Source organism: Thalia democratica, chromosome 6 (assembly GCF_965202585.1).
Source record: "Thalia democratica chromosome 6, ktThaDemo2.hap1.1, whole genome shotgun sequence".
In the NCBI taxonomy this organism is placed as follows: domain Eukaryota; kingdom Metazoa; phylum Chordata; class Thaliacea; order Salpida; family Salpidae; genus Thalia; species Thalia democratica.
Genome location: NC_139170.1, coordinates 63,736,568 through 63,757,450, shown reverse-complemented (window position 1 = coordinate 63,757,450; position 20,883 = coordinate 63,736,568). Strand labels below are relative to the sequence as shown.

Here is a 20,883-nt window from a genome sequence, read left to right as displayed (position 1 = left end):
AGCTTTGTTTTGTTAAGTCACTGTTACAAATACAACTAACTAATTGTTGCAAATTTGGGCAAAAACTTTGCTTAACTACTAATAAAATTTGAAACTTTATTTTATTCGATTTTTGTAAACCTATTCACAACTCAAATTTTATCATGGACTGTACTTAGTAAAAATCATTTTATAATTAAATTTATCAGACTAAAGTAATGTATTTGTATGATGTTGTTACTTAATGTGTTTACTTTATTATAAATTAGAAAAAATATAAATTTTAATATTGTTAACTAAATAGGCTTTTTGACTAATATAACTTTAGAAAATCATGAATTTCGTAAACTTTTTTAATTTTGTAAGCTCTACTTGTTATAGTAAACGACTGAAAAACGTATACTTTTATTAAATTTTTATTAAAAATCCAAAATATTTATTATTATTTTCATATAAATTTAAAACTAAACATTAAAGTAGAAAAATTTAGAAAAATTTTTGCATTTTTAGATTATTAATGTCAGTATAATTTTTTCCTACATTACTATAAACAAAGTAGGTATATAGTGTTTATACTTAGTCTAATTTAGAATTTTTAGATTGAATTTCAATTAATAGCTATAGCGCAAAAGTATGTAAAATATAAAAGCGACAAACAATGAATTCATTAAAAGTTATAGCAGTAATGCATGCTTCACTGCTTTCTTAATTGTATAATAGAAGAGATTGCAAAAAAAAAAAAAGATTAATTTCTCAATGCTTAAATATGATAATTTTGAATAAACGTTGCTTTTGGTAGAATGGTGAGCCGAAGATACCTGTTAACTCTTTTTAAGCTGAGTATTATTTAATCAACTATTATGTTTATGTATTCTTTATAGTGTGTGTTTACTTTGTATATATTAAACTGTGTAATAAACTGTAAAACTTATTGAACAGTACTTAAGTAAATATCACAAAGAGATCATATTTAGAATCTATTAGCAAGGTTGGCTTTTTATAGTAATACTTAGTTTATATAATGAGTCCTCAGGTCCTCTATCACTATAAAGTGACTCAACAAGCGAAAACTCAGACTATTGCATAGAAGAATTGTCATCAAAACAAAATGATTACAAACTGATAAAGAAATGTTTCATAGCCACAATGTTGAAGATTTACCGAAGCGAACAAACTACTCTGGAATCGTAGAAATGAAAATATACCGAGTTAACAAACGTGATGTTGATTATAAAATTGAAGATAAAAGTAACAATGTTTTGTTGTTCTATGGTACATGCTTCAGTAACGCTGTTGGGATATTAAACAAAGGATTCAAACCTTCTACAGAGGGTATATACGGACCTGGTGTGTATTTAACACAAAGTTCTTATAGAGCGGTTGATTTTTTCAAATAAAAAGCAAAGAAGAAATAGATGAACGTTTTGATGAATTAGATAGAGATGTAAGCTTCGTTTTCGTTAACAAGATACTTGATTCTGATAAAATGAAAGTAATTAAAGCTAAGGACAAAACAAAAGTTACTTTCACTAAAACACCACGTAAAAACAAGTTCAGAAAATACATAAAGTCCGGAACTGATGAAAAATTAAAGCATACATCCAAAAAGGATAGCAAAGGAAGAATGATAAGATGTTCTAGAGCGAATATATTATAAGAGTACAATTACTACGTGTGTGATGAAAATTTGATAATTCCAAGATATTTGATACAATGTAGCACTGCTTTTATCGCTCATGTATAATTATTGATATTTATTAGATGATCTGAGTTTTAATCATTATAGTTTCATTAATTTTTAAATACTAAACATGGTTACATTTTTTATTATTGTTATTCTGATTAATTTGCTACTTTTCGTAAGTTCATTTCAAATTTGAAAATAATTATTTCAATAATTTATTTTTTTGCTTATTTTCTATAATGTGTGTGTAACAATTTTTTAACAACTACTGTAAGTTTATTTGATTTGAATTTTGATAAAACTGCATTTTATAAAATTAAGTCAAAAAACCGACAACACATAATTATTAAAAACTTTTATTCAATAGCTTTAAATTTTTATAGTTAATGTTTTAACTATATTATTATGTTGCATATGTACGACTAAATGTTGTAGAGTGCTTATAGTATGTTTTAAAACTGCCTAGATACTTTTACTGATTATACATTAATATATAGTATCTAAGCTTTAAAAGCGTTTTTAAGTCTGAGGGTTCTTATATATTGAACTAAGAAGAAACAAAGCTGTTTTTTGTAAACTTGGACGAATGGTCTCTTTGGGCCATTACAAAAATTTAGGGGGTCATGAGCAGTAAAAGGACCAAAGAGGGCCAGGAGGTCATAATTTGAAACTTACTGAAATATATATACTGGAATTAATGGTAAAAAAAAGATCTTAGGCGGTTTTAATGGTAGTTTTTCGAGCAATGTTGTTGGAGGGGGCCGTAGCTTTTTAAAATTTTTAAAAAAGGGCCTTTTAAAAAAAATTCGGAAACCGTGGTATAAAGTTTTTCTGCCTTTTATACTCAAATTTTTTTAATAAAACTAAAAAGCAGTTCATTATAAAAAAAAACTTTAATATTGTAACAACATTGTTGAAAAGTATTTATTTTATAAGTTAATAACTAATTTTGTAATAATATTTTTCGTTTAAATAGTTAATAACTTACTACGAGTAGTAGTTTAGTTTACAAGGAAACTGTTATGTTTGCTGCTGAACCTGAGTAGAAACACCCTGGTTATAATGCCAATTTGTTTTTAGAAAAAGGTTTGCGAAACATTATGACTTTATTGGAAAGTAAGCTAAGACAGATGATATTAAATCATAAGTCTTAATGCCTATTTAATAAAATTATGTTAGTTTTATTGTGAGCTTAATTATTTTTTCTTAATTTTAGAAAAAATTATTAACTTTATAAAAATCTAAATACTTTCTTTATGTAAACTTTTAGCAGGTTATAATAGCATCTTTTTTTTATGTAAAAAATATGCTAAATACTTCTAGCTTGAAAAAACTATGAAAAAAGTCTGTGAAGTAAAATAATTGTAATCTTTTATGTTTAAGTAGTTTTGATTGCAGTTTGTTAAAAATACTATAAAACAAAAAATTTTTATAATTTTTAATATAATGTTAAAAATTTGAAATACCGAAAATATATATACAAGGGCCAAAATATTTTTTAATTAAAACCAAAAAAAAAACAAATTTATACCAATATAGAATAGAAAAAAAAATGAATGCATACACAAAGTAAATGACTTTAACAACATTTTTAACTACAATCAATAATTATATTCATGCGTTTGTCAAATAAACCGTTATAACCTTAAAAATTCGTTTCTTAAAAACATAAATAAATGAATTATGTTAAGTAAAGCTCAATAAAAACAGTATTCAAAAACACAAAATAAAAAATTAAAAAGTAAATTAATAGCTTAATCTATTATATTCTGCAGATAAAGTTACGAAAATTACAGCAACTTATTGTTTTAAACATTATTAAGAACTTTATTCCTTGAAAACTTATAGTAAATCAAAATTGAAAACTGTAAATAAACTCAAAAAAAAAAAACACAAATATAACTACTTAATTGTAAATTTTAATCATTTTAGTCACACATTTCGTAGAAACTCGTAATAATCATCTATGAATTTATCCGTTGTCGCCGTTTCTTCATTATAATCGCCCATCGTGAAATATTCATCGGTATAATTCTCCATATTGACAATTTTATCTGCAGGTTTATCAAAAGTGGAACTTTATAGCTCAGGAATAATTACATCGTGAATTGTGTCATTCACACATTTTTCAATTATGTTGATACCCTTTGTTAACTTGTTCGTACCTCAACGTTTGTGATACGAATTAACTGCTTTATTTTTATGAACATGTTAAAAAGTATGTAAAAAGTAACTAAAACAAATAAAAACTACTAGATATTTTTTATTTTGACTAGTTTTTATAATCTACTAAAAATTTTCTATTTGTTTGATAAAACTCAGGGTTAAAGTAAAGAAAAAATTATATCTAAAAATGGTTTTCGACTACTTTTTATTATTTTTATTTAAATTGAATACATGTATTTTTATTAGCGTCCAAGTTCATAATAATTAATACGATTATTTTCAGATAAATATTAGTTAATACAAAATTTGTTTTAAGTCTTACTTATTTTTAAGAAGTACAAACTTAATGCTCTTAAACTTTATAATAAATTTATATTGAAGCTTCAATACCAATTATGTGTAAAACTTAAATACTTAACGACTTTTCTACTTGTGATTACAAAAATCAGAGTGCAACTGTTTGAGAATATTTCAATTTGTTTGTGGCAAGTTTATGCGATTTGCTTTTTTCGATGTGCCTATATTACTTCTGAGTAAAACGATTCAGTTAAAACGTTTAAAAAACATGAACTGATTTATAGCTTTTGTAACTTTTGTTGAGACGGTACGAGTGTTCCTAAAACATTTCCATACAGAAAAATTTATACTTTAACAAATTAGGTTAACTTTTTTTTTTTGATTTTGATAAAAAACGTGTTTACTATACTTATATAGATTAACATTTTTTTCGATGCATGTTTTATCAATCGGTTGTATTAAAAATGTACGTTTAAAAATAATTTAAAAGTTGATTGAAACTAAGTTTTGACTAAATTTTTATTTTCAATTAAATTAAAAATACATTAAACTGAAATTGTTATCATAAAATAAAAATTTAATTATTTTATTAGAAATGATAAGAATAAAGAATTCATTATATATTTAGTAAATAACTTGAATGTTATCGATTTGGATTAAAAAATTATTTATTAAAACCCTATTAAATAAGTTAATCCATCAAAAAATAAATATTTGTAATTAACAATATCAAATTGAGAATATCTAAATTTTGTACTCGAAAAAATAATTCAACTGCTTTTAAATTAGCAAATACTTAATTAATAGAAGTATGAATAATTTAAGTTATTAAATTAAAGTTTTAATGGTAGTGATTTTATAAACTTGTAAAATTATCTAATATGCACAAATATTTTAGTTCCCTCATGCTTTTATTTTATACAACAAGCTTTCATAATAACAAATGTGTAATACACAGTTTTTTAAAAAACAATAACCTGTGAGGTATTGAATAAACTAAGTAGTCATATTCAAACCTAAAATTAAAAAGTACTATGCTTTTGATTAAATTAAATGAATACACTTAACTACTAAAGGTAACAATTTTTTCCCCGTCAGTTAACAGGGTCAAAATAATTTTGTAAACTTATTACTGTAAATTAAAATAACTAAAACTCTTATAGCATTTAGCAGAAAAACTCATAAAAAATAGCGATTGTTTGTATATGACGTAAGTGGGAAGTATTGAGCTCAAAGCTGTTGACTTTGTTTATTATTCAATACAGTTGTACAGCAAGATTTCTCTTGAATACTTACTTGATATGTCCAATACATGCTTCTTGCTGAGTACCATGTTTGAGCTCTGTTCAAAATGCGTACTTAAGCAGAAGATTGCGGTATATTTTCTTGAAAAAAATTAAATGGTAAGTTCAAGATAGTATATTCAATCTCGTAGTTGAAAGCAATGTATAGGCACAAATGAAATAGAGGAACCTAAATAGGTAAAAATAAATCAAGTAAACATAAGTATCAAAGGTAAATGTTTAAAACAATTACTTTTTCTTCAGGGAAATTCCGAACAGTTTCTTACTAATTTAACCATCCATAGTGTAAGTTTTATATTCTGTGACACTACAGTAACATGTGTTTATTCAAACTAAGGGATTTAAGACGTAAAACTTAAAAAAAAAATTAATTAGAAAAAATAGGAAATAAAATTGCATTATGGTAACAAATACAGGTTAATATAATTTCGAAAGCTTACAAACTTTATAGTACTGATAGTTTTTATTTAACAATGCAAAATAATTAAGCGGTTGATTTGATAATTTTTTTAAGTAGCAAAGATTCTTATGTCATGATATACTTAACAATTACTTTTTTTTAATTTAGTAAGTTTAACACTTCTAGTTTAAACAAAATATTGTATAAAACAAATAATAATTATATTTTTTAAAGGAAATAGATATTAGTAGTGCAGAATATTTAAATTTTATTTAAACGAGTGAATATATAAATGTCGAATTTTAAAAAGTTATGACAAGACTTAATTGATTAACTAAATCTTAGTTTACAAAGAAATAAATATAAATAAAAATCTAAATTTTATGTTAACTGCATCTAGATTATTTAAGTTAGATTTAAATGATTAAATTTTATTAAGCTATTTATAGTTATTGCTCATAAAAGGATTTTGTTTAAACAAATGTTAATTGTTTTAAGTTTTTAATATAATTTTATATATTTATACTTCATTATTTTTATTAAAGGTTTTTGCACTAAAACTTTGTTTATTATTAGTTTTTACTTTTGCCAAGTTATTTATTATTGTTTTAAAAGTAACTTATATTTTTGAAATAGATATTTTGTAATACTGTTTCGTGGTCTTATACAAAATTTCTAAATGTCATATACAAAGTAGTCCCAAATACAATCAAGTTTTTATGGAGGGTTCAGTAAAAACATGGAAAACCTGTATTAACAAGGAATTTTGAAAAAAAAAAGTTGGATTATTTGGAATTTTTTATTAGATTCACCACAAAAACATTTAATTTTTAACAATCTTAACATTCTAAGTAGTAAATTTTCGAATTGACAAAAAAATCTACCATAAGGATAAAAAGTTTTGTGACAACCAAATATTTTATTAAAAAACACGTTTTTAGTAGTTTTACAGTTCAGTTTCTTTTCAATGTTTTATACTATTTAAAATCGCTTCATACCTTAAAATTAACTTTAAACTAAAAATAGACCAAAGACGTTTACTTTTAAAACCGTGGAGGAAATTTTGAAAACCTTGTGGAAATTTTGAAAATCTGGAGAAAAATAGCCGAAAGCATTTGGCAACCCTGTTTATAATATGCAATATCTTGCGCTGAGTAAAATAATTTTTTCTAATAAAAGTTTTGCTTTATGTTTATACTAAATTACAAGTAACCAGAAATGATTATAAATAGTAAATTTGTAACAATTTACCTTTTAAGAATTGTTATAGGTTTCATGGTTGTTTTAAAACTTACTAAGTTTAATTTTCAGTGTTTTAAACCTTCTAAACTGAGTAATAAGATACCAAAAAGCAATAAAAATACAACGTGTTGTAGTGAAAGCGATGTAGGCATTAACAGAGTTGAACACATTGATCAAAGTTCATCAACTAGTAGTGAAGTTTCTACAAGTTTTAATAATAAAGAATTTCTTTCAGTTTGTAAGGAAAACAGCATGAAGTCAATTGATGATAATAGTTTTCGCTAATCGACTTCAAATAGTAAGTACTCTAAAAATTAAGGAAATGTTTTATGAGTAGATGCAATTGGGTAGGTGTCAAATATGCACGAAGAGACACTTATGTACGAGTGATCAGGCTTACGCGGGCTAATTCTTATAGTTACTCTTATTTGTTTCTTAAATTAATGATTTTTACGATTTTACTTTTAAGTAATTTTTTCTGCGATCACTGATACCCCTTAAACTTACCATGAGTCGGTAATTTTTTTTACATTTTTTTATTCTTATGCAAAAGTGACCCTCAATCAAAAGTGATTTCATGCATACTTGACCAGCCCACATAATTTATATTTTGGTAAGTAAACTAAAGTTTTTAGCAAGACAATTAATTTAAGGATTAAATTAAATAGATTAAAAATATTAAAACAATTTTTTTATAGGTCTTCTGGGTAAAGAGGAAAAGGAGTTCATTCAAATACTTATTAAAAGAAAAATAAATTACGACGTAAACTTAGATAGCAATGTAGTTAGTAGTTAAAATACATATAAATAAACGATCGATTACACTCTACTACAAACTTGCTAGTATTTATAAAATAACAAATCTCGCTGCAGTAAGTTTTAGTTTTATAAAACGTTCTTTTACAACTGTTATGGATACTAAAAACTTCTTAGAACTGGATTTTAAACTCATAAGAAAAATACTAAGTTCATCTGAACTGCATGTTACTCCAGAAATTGAAGTATTTAATGCAGCATATAACTGGATTTGTTACAAAACTGAAAAAAGAAGCAAGTTTGCAAAAAGTTTTTTGTTAACAGTGAGACTTTCCTTGCTGTCAGATCCTGCTTTAAACTATCTATTGAGCCAAAAAACTTCTCCTACTTGCAATATTTTAGATTGCAGAAAAGTAATAAAAAAAGTTTTGGTTAACAAAGAAAAGTATTTGAAAAGAAGTATCTGCAATTCTAGTAGATTTTGTAATCAAAACTTTTTTCACATTATATTTTGTGAAAGGGAAAACTGTTGAGACCCCAAAAAAACATTAAAATTGTTAAATGAAGAAAATTTAGAGATTACACGAACTTTTTCTGAACTGAAACCAAAAACATCTATTCTTGAAACAGTTTTTTTGAAAGGTGAAATTTACGAACTACCTACAGATTATGCTTATTCAAGCAATATCATTATGATGAAAAAATATTCAGCAGAATCAATGGAGTGGGAACATGTATTTCAATTTAATAATCGTCGAAAATTTTGTTTTAGTGCTGTCGTTAACTATATTTATATTATTGGTGGACAAGATAATTATTCTAACGTTCTTGATTCCTGCTTGCGTTACTATACAAAAACTTCAAAAGTTAAAGAGGTTTCTAGAATGAACACAGGTAAAAAAAGGCAGCTTGCACGGTTTTTGAAGGAAAAATTGTTGTATCTGGTGGATATGTTCCCGTAAATCTTGCAACTTAAATGTTCCCCCAAATCCGGCAGTTCACATTTACTAACTCTGTTGAGGTGTATGACCATATAGCTAACACATGGTCAAATACGTTTAAGTGTATATATTTTGGTAAGCTTTTATTTTAATTTACTATTTACCTTACAAAGCATACAACTTGCATGACTTTTTATGTAGTACTATATTTAGTTTTAATGATAAAATATATCAACAATATTTTTAAATAAAATTAAAACAAAACTTTTTTTTCCATTTTTACATATTTTAGTTCGACAATAGTAGATGACCTGTTAGATGGTTTTTAAGTTATGTACTAAAATCTCTATTCATCACCGATTGCCTAACACTTATCAAACAGTTCTGAGTATGCAAAGAACTATAGTGATATTGATTTTTTAGTTATAAGTAAAGCGTGTAATAATTATCATTCAAGTGTTTTAGAATCTTTACGTATAAAACGTTTAAACCTAATTTATGAAAGCAACAATGCGTTATAAAATAATCTTTTAAAGGTTTTGTGGTTGTTGTTCTCTCTTACTTTATTATATGTAGTGTTTGTTTATTGTTTTGTTTTGTGAACCTATTTATACGTTTACTTATCTTAGTTTAATTACTTTTTATTTTATTTGTAATTATATAATTATAAACTGTTAAATTATCTCTAAATAATTTTGCTTTATTATTCCTGATGAAACTTTTAACTGCTTATTTATTCAGAATTCAATTCAAGTGTAGTTACAAACAAAAGTAATTGATAATGGTCAGCTTAAATCGTTTTTTTTTGTTTGTTTAATAAAAATGTTCCAAAATAAATCAAGTCCAAAACTTCTGTTTGTATGTGTAATACAAATAAGTTACTTAATATACTTTAAAAATTTATACTATTTAAGGCAAAAAACAAGTCTATAAACTTAATTATACACATATTCAACTATGATTTCTTCAAATCAAATAAAAAACCTATAATTTCAAAAACTGTACAGTTTTTGTTAATTGGTAATAATACATTTAATTGTGTCTTAAGTTCAAAGAAATATAAATGAACTTTTACACACCTCCAATTGCTTTATATATGTAAAAATGGGAAAAAGTTTTGTTTTTTATTTTGTGTTATATATTAATGATATATATTTATTATTATAACAAATTATTTAACTAGTTTTAAAGTTTTGCAAGTTGCATGCTTACTAATGTTAATAGTAAAATGAAATAAAAACTAACTATAATATATATACTTAAACGTAAATATACATATATTTTCACATTTTTTTTTTGTTTTATAGCAGAATAGTTAATAAAGAGCTTGCAAAAAATGATTCAGTTGATAAACGAAAAACATGTGAAATTTTTGGTAAGAATTTTTCAACTAAGTCAAATCTTAACGAGCATAAAGTTATTGTTATAGGAAAAATTATTAATTTTTCAAAAAACATAAAACTTTAATGTCAATTATTTTCCTTATCTTAAAAGCTATCTAAAATTTTTTTTTTCTATTTTAGAGAACGCACCTTTGCCTTTAATTTAAAAAAAAATTATTTAATTTGGGGTTGGAATTATTTCATGGGGTCCCTCCAAAAATAAAGGTTTTTTTTCGTATTTTTTCATCAAATGGTATTAGAACCGAAAATAAATATTTTTTTTTAATTTTTTTTTTTTGATTTCCCTTAGTTTGCATGTTATAAAAACTCGTAAATAGTTATTTTATAAATAATGTTAATATCTTTTACGATTTGGCCCAAAATCAAAATGTAGTACATTACACTATCATTTGCCTTGGCCATTTCCTAGATAAAAAATTGATAAAAGGAAAAAAAAAGTTAATAACAATGTGAATATACAACAAATTTAATTAAATTATTTTATTTTAATTTTGTTTGATGTAATTCACATTCTTATTAACTTTTTTTTTCCTTTTATCAATTTTTTATCTAGGAAATGGCCGAGGCAAATGATAGTGTAATATACTACATTTTGATTTTGGGCCAAATCGTAAAAGATATTAACATTATTTATAAAATAACTATTTACGAGTTTTTATAACATGCAAACTAAAGGAAATCAAAAAAAAAATTAAAAAAAAATATTTTTTTTTGGTTCTAATACCATTTGATGAAAAAAAACGAAAAAAAACCTTTATTTTTGGAGGACCCCATGAAATAATTCCAACCCCAAATTAAATAATTTTTTTTTTTTAATTAAAGGCAAAGGTGCGTTCTCTAAAATAATAAAAAAAAAATTTAAATAGCTTTTAAGATAAGGGAAAATAATTGACATTAAAGTTTTATGTTTTTTGAAAAATTAATAAATTTTCCTATAACAATAACTTTATGCTCGTCAAATCTTAAGCAGTATATGAGAATTCATTCAGGAGAAAAGCCATACAAGTGTTATGTTTGTAATAAAAATTTTATCCAAAAAGCTCACCTAACAACTCACATGTTGGTACATAGTGGCAGAAAAGACTTTCAATACTATGTTTTTTTAAAATCATTTGCACGAAAGTTTGGTTTAAATCGTCACATGGTTACTCATACTAAACACAAAATTTTTAAATGTGAAATTTGTGGCAAAAGCTTTAGTACAAAGTTTAATGTAAAAACACATATGTTAGTTCATACTGGAATAAAAGAACATCAGTGCGAAGTTTGTGAGAAAAAGGTTTTCTCTTAAGCATAATATAAAAAAATATATGCTGACTCATACCAAAGTCAAAGATCATGAGTGTGATATTTGCAAGAAGAAGTTTTCACAGAAAGTAAGTTTAATAAACCATTTTAGAATTCATTTAGGAGAAAAACCTTATGGATGTGCAGAATGTGGAAAATGGTTTACTCAAGATTCTAGTCGAAATCATCATATACGATCTCAGCATAAAGATCTAAGTAAAGAAAAGCAATTGGAACTGAAGTGTAAAATACAAAGAAGTATTGTCTATGAATACCTTAATACAATAGACAAATACAATTCTTATTATCCTAAATGTTAAAGGATTTTTTTTTAAACTAGAATGAGATTAAAATTTTTTGAAGATATTTCAAATGATGTAAAAGAGTTTTGAATACTAATCTACAATGATTTATTTGTGTTCAAATTTTATATGTTCCTTGTACTAGTTGTATAACCTATAAAAGTCCTTAAAAACTATGATGCTTACTAAATTTTAATAATGTATAACTTAAAACATATGTTAGCTCTAGTGGGAGAAATTAAAACGTATATATTAGTTTTAATTTGGTTTTGGTATTTTGTTGTTTGTTTTGTAATTTAAGTTCGTAGAAATTTTAATAAAACAAAATTAGATAAGTAATTTAGTTTGTTTTTGTTAAAATACTGAACAAAATTTTTAATGTTTTCAAAACTAAGGTTGCGATTTTAATTTAAGGAATACTTAAAACTAGTTATTTAACCTAAAAGCTATTGTAACTAGCATAAGGTTCAAAATAAAATAAGAAATATAATAAAATAAAGTAGGTAAACTTTTTTGCTTAATTAAATTAATGTTTTATTAATTCATATTTTCACATGATAAATTTTAAAGTTTGTATTTTTAAAAACATGTATTTAGTATAGATCAATAATTCTAGTTTTATGAAATTATACAAAACTTTTCAGCAGTTTTTTTCCATAATGCTTTACTTTAATTGGCGTTTTAAAATAGTTTCGTTTCTATTAATATAATATTATTTTCGATGATGTAAGTATCGACAATAATGTTTATCAATAAAGGCAATAGCGGTCACAAACACTGTTAAAATATACTCAATTGTCGAACATTTACTAAATATTTAAGATTGTGCTAAGAACTATAAAATATCTAGGCTAAATTTATAAACATAGCAAAAATGTTTGACTTTACTAATTCGGACACTATTAATAATCAAAAATACATTCTAATACTAATGATTTTTTAAGATGTGTCTCTACTTTGAGTTTCAAATTGTGTTGTTTACATTCTTTTAAGTTCTTGACGTACTTAGCAGTGATATAACAAATCAGTTATTAGTCACATTGACGAAACAGTCACATAAAAAAATTAGATTGTTATTTATCTGTACCTAGTTACAGAGTAACTAAATTGGGTTAAAAGTGGAAACTTTAATGTAATTATTTAGTTTGACAACTTGTAATACTAAACAAAATCTTTAATTATGCATTAAATAGACAAATTTTGTTATACTTTTGATCTTATACAAATGTCAGAACTATAGTTTAAGCTTGTAACTAGTTCATTTTACTTATTTGTACTTTTGAAGCTTACAAACTTAATACTTTTACAGACGAATGTCTCGAGAATTTTTAATTCGAAAACGGACTTTGAACTTCGAATGATAACTATAAACTTTTACTATTCAAAATACATTTTGAAACATATTGCTTATTACTTATAATTTATTCTTAGTTAAAATTGTCTTTTTTTTTTAAATTTTATTACTAATTGTTTAATAAATTGTCGCCCGTAGTTAATATAGATTGCTAGTAACTTTAAATCAACAAGTTTTTTAGTAATTTTGAATTTACGAGTACATTTTGAAATTCGAAAAGAAAACAAATAATTATTTAGAAACTAGAGAAAAAAGTTCTAATTAACACTCAATCTAAGTAGATAGAATTTAAACAAACGGACAAACTTTAAAAAATAATTAACTTATTTAGTTTATTAAAACTCAATTCAGACAGTATTAAACGACTATCAAAATCCTTTTTTTTTTAATTAATTAATATTAAATTTATTCGATTTCTCGGTACTTTACATTTAATATTTCTTTTAAAAATAGATATTAAACTACAGCTAAAAATCATGAAAGTTAGTCTATTTCGACTTAATTAAGGTATTAAGGATTTAAAAAGTTTAAATTTTATTACTTCCAGCTAAAAACAAAGAAGACATCGGCAAAAGTTCACAAAGCCTTAGCCTGGATTCTGTATACCGTGAGATTAGTTTAATTTAAATAAAGTTTTAATTACATTAAATTAAGCATCAGACCATTTTTTTTAAACACTTATATTAAGTTAGACTATTTATGAAACCATTTTTTAATATAAATGTTTTAAATTATTTACTATTAATACTTTAATTAAACAAGCTAAACGTATTTATATTAATAATTTAGGTTTTAATGTAACATTGTTAATTTTTTAAATGTCTATAAATTAAATGTGACGAACTAAGCTATGCTTAGTTTTACTCTAATAATATACCTGCTAGTTAACAACTGAAAAAGTGTTTTTTTTGTCTTTGATTTTTAAAGAGATTTCCATCTTAAAAAGACCTTGCCACCTACAGTATGAAACGAAAAATAAGTAATACCTATGTTGAAATTAAGTTGTAAGAAATATGTAACAATATATTTTATCATTACATCTTTTTTATATTTTATGATTATGGAGACTTAAAGTAAATATTTTTTATATTTTAAATAAACTTTCAAAAATAAACCTTATTTAGTTGTTCATAAAATAATTTATACTGGAGATAAACTATACAAATGTTGTTATTTTGTCAAAAAGTTTTCTCAAAAAGGTAGTCTAAAACGAAGAATGTTGGTACATAGTGGTAAAAAAGACTATCAATGTAATGTTTGTTTAAAAGCATTCTCTCAGAAAACTTTACTTACTAAAACTGGCATTTAAAAATTTACGAAATTACTATTGTCACTTCTTTTATGTTAGTTACCTTATGTATAAATCACGTGTTATAGACTGTTTTATTTCTAGCGTTTTTAAACAAACCAAATACTTTTGTAACAATACTAAACTTTCTGTTTTTAGTAAAGAAATTTATTTACACTTATGTTACAGTAATATTCACACAAGTACACACACTTGAAATAAATTGTATTCAATTAAACTTTATAAAAGTTAATACAAACTAATGTAGCTATTTTACCTTAGTTTCAAGAACTTTGCCGATATAAGTTAAAATATGATTAACTTTTTCTCAATAATTTGATACTATTAGTACAAAATACAACGTTTTAGTTAATTAAAACTTTTACAGTGTTATGAAATATAAAACTCGAGTTTTCAAGTCGTTGTCAAAGAATTAGTGATTTTTTGTATTTTTATGTATTAGTTTTAAAAGTAGTAATAAATTGTAGCGTACGTTTTTAATCGTTTTGAAGTTAGTTGTAACATATACTTTACTATTTGTCCTTAGTAGTTTAAAAAGTAGTGGCAAATTGTCGAGTGAACTGTACTTGTTTAAACTTTGCTGTAACGTAACTATATTACATAATTTACTACTTAAATTCAAAAAAAATGATAAATATTTTGTTTTTTGAAAGTAAATGTAAGACCATACACTTTGTTTAAGTTAAAATGAGTTTTTTTTAACAAGACCAAAAACTAACTTTGTACCTACTCTTAAGACATTTTGATTTATACTGACTTAGCCACGAAGACCTTATAACACACTATTATAAGCCGATTCACCCAGTTTACATTTAAACTGTATTCATACATTTACAAAGTTTTTAGTATTTCATTAACAATATCATTATATATACCTTTCTCTAATCGTACTTAACATGCCGTTTACCCCTCATAACCATATTAGACCTGTAGGTTATAATGACAGCAGGTCAGACAGTTACATATGCAATCATTTAATCAAATTTAAATATAAGTTAAACCAAATAAATATTAAAATAAAAAATCTGAACACAAACTACATACACGCAATTTAATGAAATAATGAAGCACAGGGGTCGGCAGGCAGTTGGTGGTCGCGGGCCAAATTTCAAGTTTCCAAAGTCTTCGCGGGCCGCAGTTTTAGTTTTAGTGACATATGAATAATATTTTGGTTGTAGTTTTAGTCACACTAAAGAAAGGTTTTACTTTTATTCACCATATTTTTTTAATGACTTTTAGCTATACATAGAATGCCTATTTTTATTAATATTTATTAGAATAGAATTTACATTGACTAATATACTTAAGTGTTAATAAACTATGTACTTTCATAAGCACTTAATAAGTTAAACTTAATACTTTTGTAATTTTACTTACAACCTAACTCTCTATAAAAACCTAACTTGAAAGACAATTTATGGGTTATTTTTATACACTTGTTATATTATTAACCCTTTTTTCATATTTCTAAGAATATTTACTTCCAAAAAAGTTTTTGCGTGTTAAATAATTTACACTCATTAGAAAATTTATTAATTAGTTAACTTAATAAAATTATTACATGTTCGTATTCCAAAAATCTAAAACAAATTCTTTAACATAATTAATTCTCGAAAACTTTAATAAAATATCTTATTAGTAATTAGTATTTTACATGGTTGCCCCTTAAAAAAGCAAAAATGTCTGAGTTGTATTAAACCAGCCGAGTTTATTAAAAGTTAAAAAATCTACTAAATAGTTGTTAATCAAGCTTAAATACCTAGTTAAAATATCATCATTATCAAAAAGTACACAAAATGTAAGAAAAAAAAAATTACAATCAGTAAACTACACTACAGTCATAAAAATTATTCTGAGAATTGAAAGATTTCTTTAAAGTGATTTAAATAAAAGCTCACACACACCTGAGTTTTCAAGCTTTTAAAATAGCCTGTTTGTGTAGCAACCCAGTTAAAATAAAGTTCACAACATAAAGAAATAACGAAGGTTATTAACAGTAAATAAATTACATGCCAAAACAATATAAGTCAGCTGGAATGAACAATTAAGATTCTTAAACAAATTTAACAAAAGTATAAAATTTTATTCAGTCATTAGCGAAGTAGAAAAACTTATTTTTATTAAGCATTTTAGCAATTCTTTATCTGAAATAAGAATATTGTATTTGAAAATAGTAATTGTAAAGTATAAGACGAGCTACAAGAATAAAAAATACGTTAGTTAGGAGTTATTGCGAGAAACGATAAAAAACAAATCACCAAAGTCAGTTTTTCCATGAAGCACATGATTATCTTCAGTAACTACAGAATGATTGTTAAGGAAAGTTGTAAAGTAGCAAAATTATTAATTAAAATGAGATACCGTTTATAATTGAAAACTTTTCTAAAGAATTTAGCTTTTGTTTATTTCTTCAATGACAACTAGACGTCGTGTTTAGGAAATGCATTACGGTTATAGTCGCATAAATCAAATTAGGACTTTAATCAATCTGTTAATATGAGAGCACTGACAACAAACTATTGCTCATATGAGAATTTTTATTGGAGATGTTTTTACTAACTTTGACACTTTAATAGAATTTCTTGGTTTAGTTTCAAAGCGAAGCACAACAATCGGTGAAATTTTACAAGTAAAGGTTCAAAGCACCAAAACAAAGTTTTTGAAAGTACAATTCCTTCTTTTATTTTTAGTAGAAAGTTTAATTTAAGTTGATAAAAATGACTTAACAAATATATCAATATTAAAAAATGCTGTTAAGCTACATTAATATATTTTCTAATGAAAAATATTTATTTGGTAAGTTTTTTGTGTCAAATCGAAATTTTATTACTTTACATGTAAAAATTGTTTGAAATTCCAGGTTTTTTCGAAAATTCTCAACTTCAAGTTTTTTTCCAGAACTTTTAAGCATAAGTTTTCAAATTCAAAGCTTTTTCGGGATTCAAGTTTTTTGGCAACACTGATTGTTCACACTTAAATGTACACAAAAGTATAAATAGCATTTTAAATTATATTAGCTGCAAGGCTTAAGATTTAACATATATTATAGCTCAAACTAACACTGTGGATTGAGCAAAACATACATCATAAGTTTAATTTGCCACTCTTTCAAGCAAAAAAGTCAGCCTGAGTCAACAAAAACATTCCTGATATTTTAGTATACAAAAAGCAATTCTAGCCAAAAACTTAAAAAATGACTTAGTTGGCCTAAGATTTAAAGTCTTCAAATAGTGATAGTCTGAGTGTGTGACAATGCTTAGTTGTTTATTTGCTTGAATTCGAACTATTTTGATTAACAATGTACAAACTTAATAAACTTACCATGCCTAAATCTAGTTTATATTAAATAGGTAGCTCAAAAAACAGCAATTGTGTGTATTGATATGCAAGGCATAAAAAGTTTGACAAAAAAAAATGTTTGAAAAATTAAAATGTGTACCTAACAAAAACTATATTAATTCATGTCATATTGTTTTAAACGTGTGTGTATAATTTAGATATTACATGTAGAAACAACAATGTTAGAAAACTAAGCATAAACTAAACTTTAACTAACTAAAGTATTAAATAAAAAGTGGTTTAAAGTATGAGCATCTTTTTAAGTTGGTGTGCATAGAAATTAATTCAAAGTGCAGAGAAAACTTTTAAAAAATTAAAATGTGTCAAAACAAAAATCAAATAAACCTTATTTCTTAACACTATGTTATGTTAAATGTTTTTACACTAAAATATAACATTTACAAAAAAAATCTATAAAGGAAACTTAGGTATAAAAATATTGAAAAAGAATATCTAAGCTATAAAGAAATGACACTTTAGTTAATTACTGTGCAATACTTTTGTACAAAATAGAAAACATTTGCATTTAGTTTATTTAATAAATAGCTATTATATATCTAATTTATTAAATCCGAGCATTCTTCACACTCTTTTTTCAGATAATTACTTGCTGTTATTAAAAAGAAGTATTTATGAAACTGAGAAAAATATCCTGTTAGAATGCTAATCTGTATTTTTCACATTTTTAAACTAAAGCAGTAATTTCTTCTAATTATTATTAAATATTATACAGAGACTTAAAACCAAACTAATCAAATAAAATCGAATTACCAAAAAAAATTCAATTTGAAATATATTTTTGCTCAGCGGGCCACATTTACATACTCGCGGGCCACGAAATTTTCTTTCGCGGGCCGCATTCCATTCAAAAAAATACCGTGCTCGCGGGCCGCAGATTTACCCTTTGCGGGCCGCAGTTTGCCGACTCCTGATGAAGCACAAAAGCTAAGATGATTATTAAGTGATTGAAATTTAGACTTATAATTACGTCATAGTATTTTGTTCAAAAACATTAAAATTTATAATGCATGTGCGTTACATTGTAAGAAGATAACTATTTTTATGTTCAGGAAACAACACTCGGGTATAATAATTAGTTACAGCCTTATATTATTTTAATTGCATATAAAAATGATAGTATTTATTACTAATTCAAACTTTGATTATTAATTAAAACTAAGCTGGAAAACAAAAAACACAAGTTGATAAATTTGCTATATATGCTAATTATTTGCTAATGCTATATATTTATAATTTAACTCAAGTTTAAAATGTTGAGAGCTATAAAAGTTTGGGGTAATATAAATCTATCTAGTATTAGAATTGATTAGATCAAGATTAAAGCAAAAGTAAGGTAATTTCAGAAGAAAAGTAATAAAATAAAATTTAAATGATAATTCAAAAGATACTTGAGATTATCAACGGTTACAAGGTAGTTATGTGCTTTTCTACCTTTTATTAACTCTACTTGATATTTTTATAGTTGTTTTAAAAAAAAAAAGTTGGTGAAAATTGAATTTTTTTATTAATTATAATCATTTACAAACTATAGAGTTTAGATCAATGAATCTTATAGTTATAAACTTCTAAAAAAAAATTTTAAATTTATGATAGTTGTTTAAAAACAACGTGTAGTGTTTTACGCAGTTTTCACCAAAAGTTTTAATTTGGTTATTTTAATTGTTATTCATAGTTAATAGTTAACATATTATAGCTATATAAATAAATGAAACTTAAAATTATTTTTGATAAAAAAAATAACAGAGTTACTTTTTAAAAGCATGAAAAAATGTTGTTTAAGTTTTAATACTTTAAATAATAAATAAATAAAATAATTATATAACTGTTTAATTTTTTTTTTAATTAAAAAAATAAAACTACTTAATTCATATATTCTAATATCCTTAAGCTTTATTTGTTAAATTTAGTTATAAATAATCCTTTGAAATCATCTAATTATAAAAGTTTAAAAGTAGCATGAATAAAGCACATTTTGGTTGTGATACTTGTGGAAAGAATTTTACCCGAAAATACAGTTTGAATATCCACAAAAGAATTCATTTAGGAGAAAAGCCATACAAGTGTGATGTTTGTTATAAAAGTTTCAATCGGAAAGGAAATTTAACAGTTCACATGTTGGTACATAGAGATAAAAAAGACTTTCAATGTCATGTTTGTCATAAGAAATTTGCACTTAAACACAACTTAAAACGTCACATGGTTACTCACACTAAAGATAAACTTTTTAAATGTGATTTGTGTGACAAAAGTTTTACTGAAAAAGGTAGTGTAAAGAAACATATGTTAGTTCATACTGGTATAAAAGAACATCAGTGCGAAGTTTGTGAAAAGAAGTTTTCTCTTAAACATAATCTAAAACAACATATGCTGACCCACAATAAAGTTAAAGATCATGAATGTGATATTTGCAAAAAGAAGTTTTCAAAGAAAAGTAATTTAGTAAGACACTTTAGAATTCATTTAGGAGAAAAACCATATGGTTGTGCTGAATGTGGAAAATGGTTCACTGTAAGTTCTAATCGAAACTATCATGTACGTACTAATCATAAGGAACTAAGTGAAGAAAAGCAACAAGAATTGAAGTGTAAAATACAAAGAAGTATTGTCTATGAATACCTTAATACAATAGACAAATACAATTCTTATTATCCTACATGTTAAAAGTTTTTTTATAAGAAAGAATGAGATTGAAACATTTTGAATAAATTTCAAATGATGTAAAAGAAATTTGAATACTAATCTACAATGATTTACTTATGTTTAAAATTTATACGTTCCTTGTACTAGTTGTATAACCTATATAAAACTATAATGCTTACTAAAGTTTTATTTACTTTATAACTTAAAACATAGGTTAGCTCTAGTGGCAGAAATTAAAACATATATAATACTTTTAACTTTGTTTTAGTATTTTATTGTTTGTTTTGCAATTTTATTTCGTAAAAATTTAATAAAACAAAATTAGATTAGGAGTTGAGTTCATTTTTGTTGAAATAATGAACTAAATTTTTAATGTTTTCTAAACTAAGGTTGCGAATTTAATTTAAGGGATATTTTAAACTAGTTATTAAATTCAAAAGCTATTGTAACTAGAATAAC

General features: G+C 24.4%; 1 pseudogene; it reads left to right on the top strand.

The window, feature by feature from the left end:
• The first annotated feature begins 11,313 nt into the window (after positions 1 to 11,313).
• On the top strand, positions 11,314 to 20,445 carry LOC145839304 (uncharacterized; annotated as a pseudogene).
• The last annotated feature ends 438 nt before the right edge of the window (positions 20,446 to 20,883 follow it).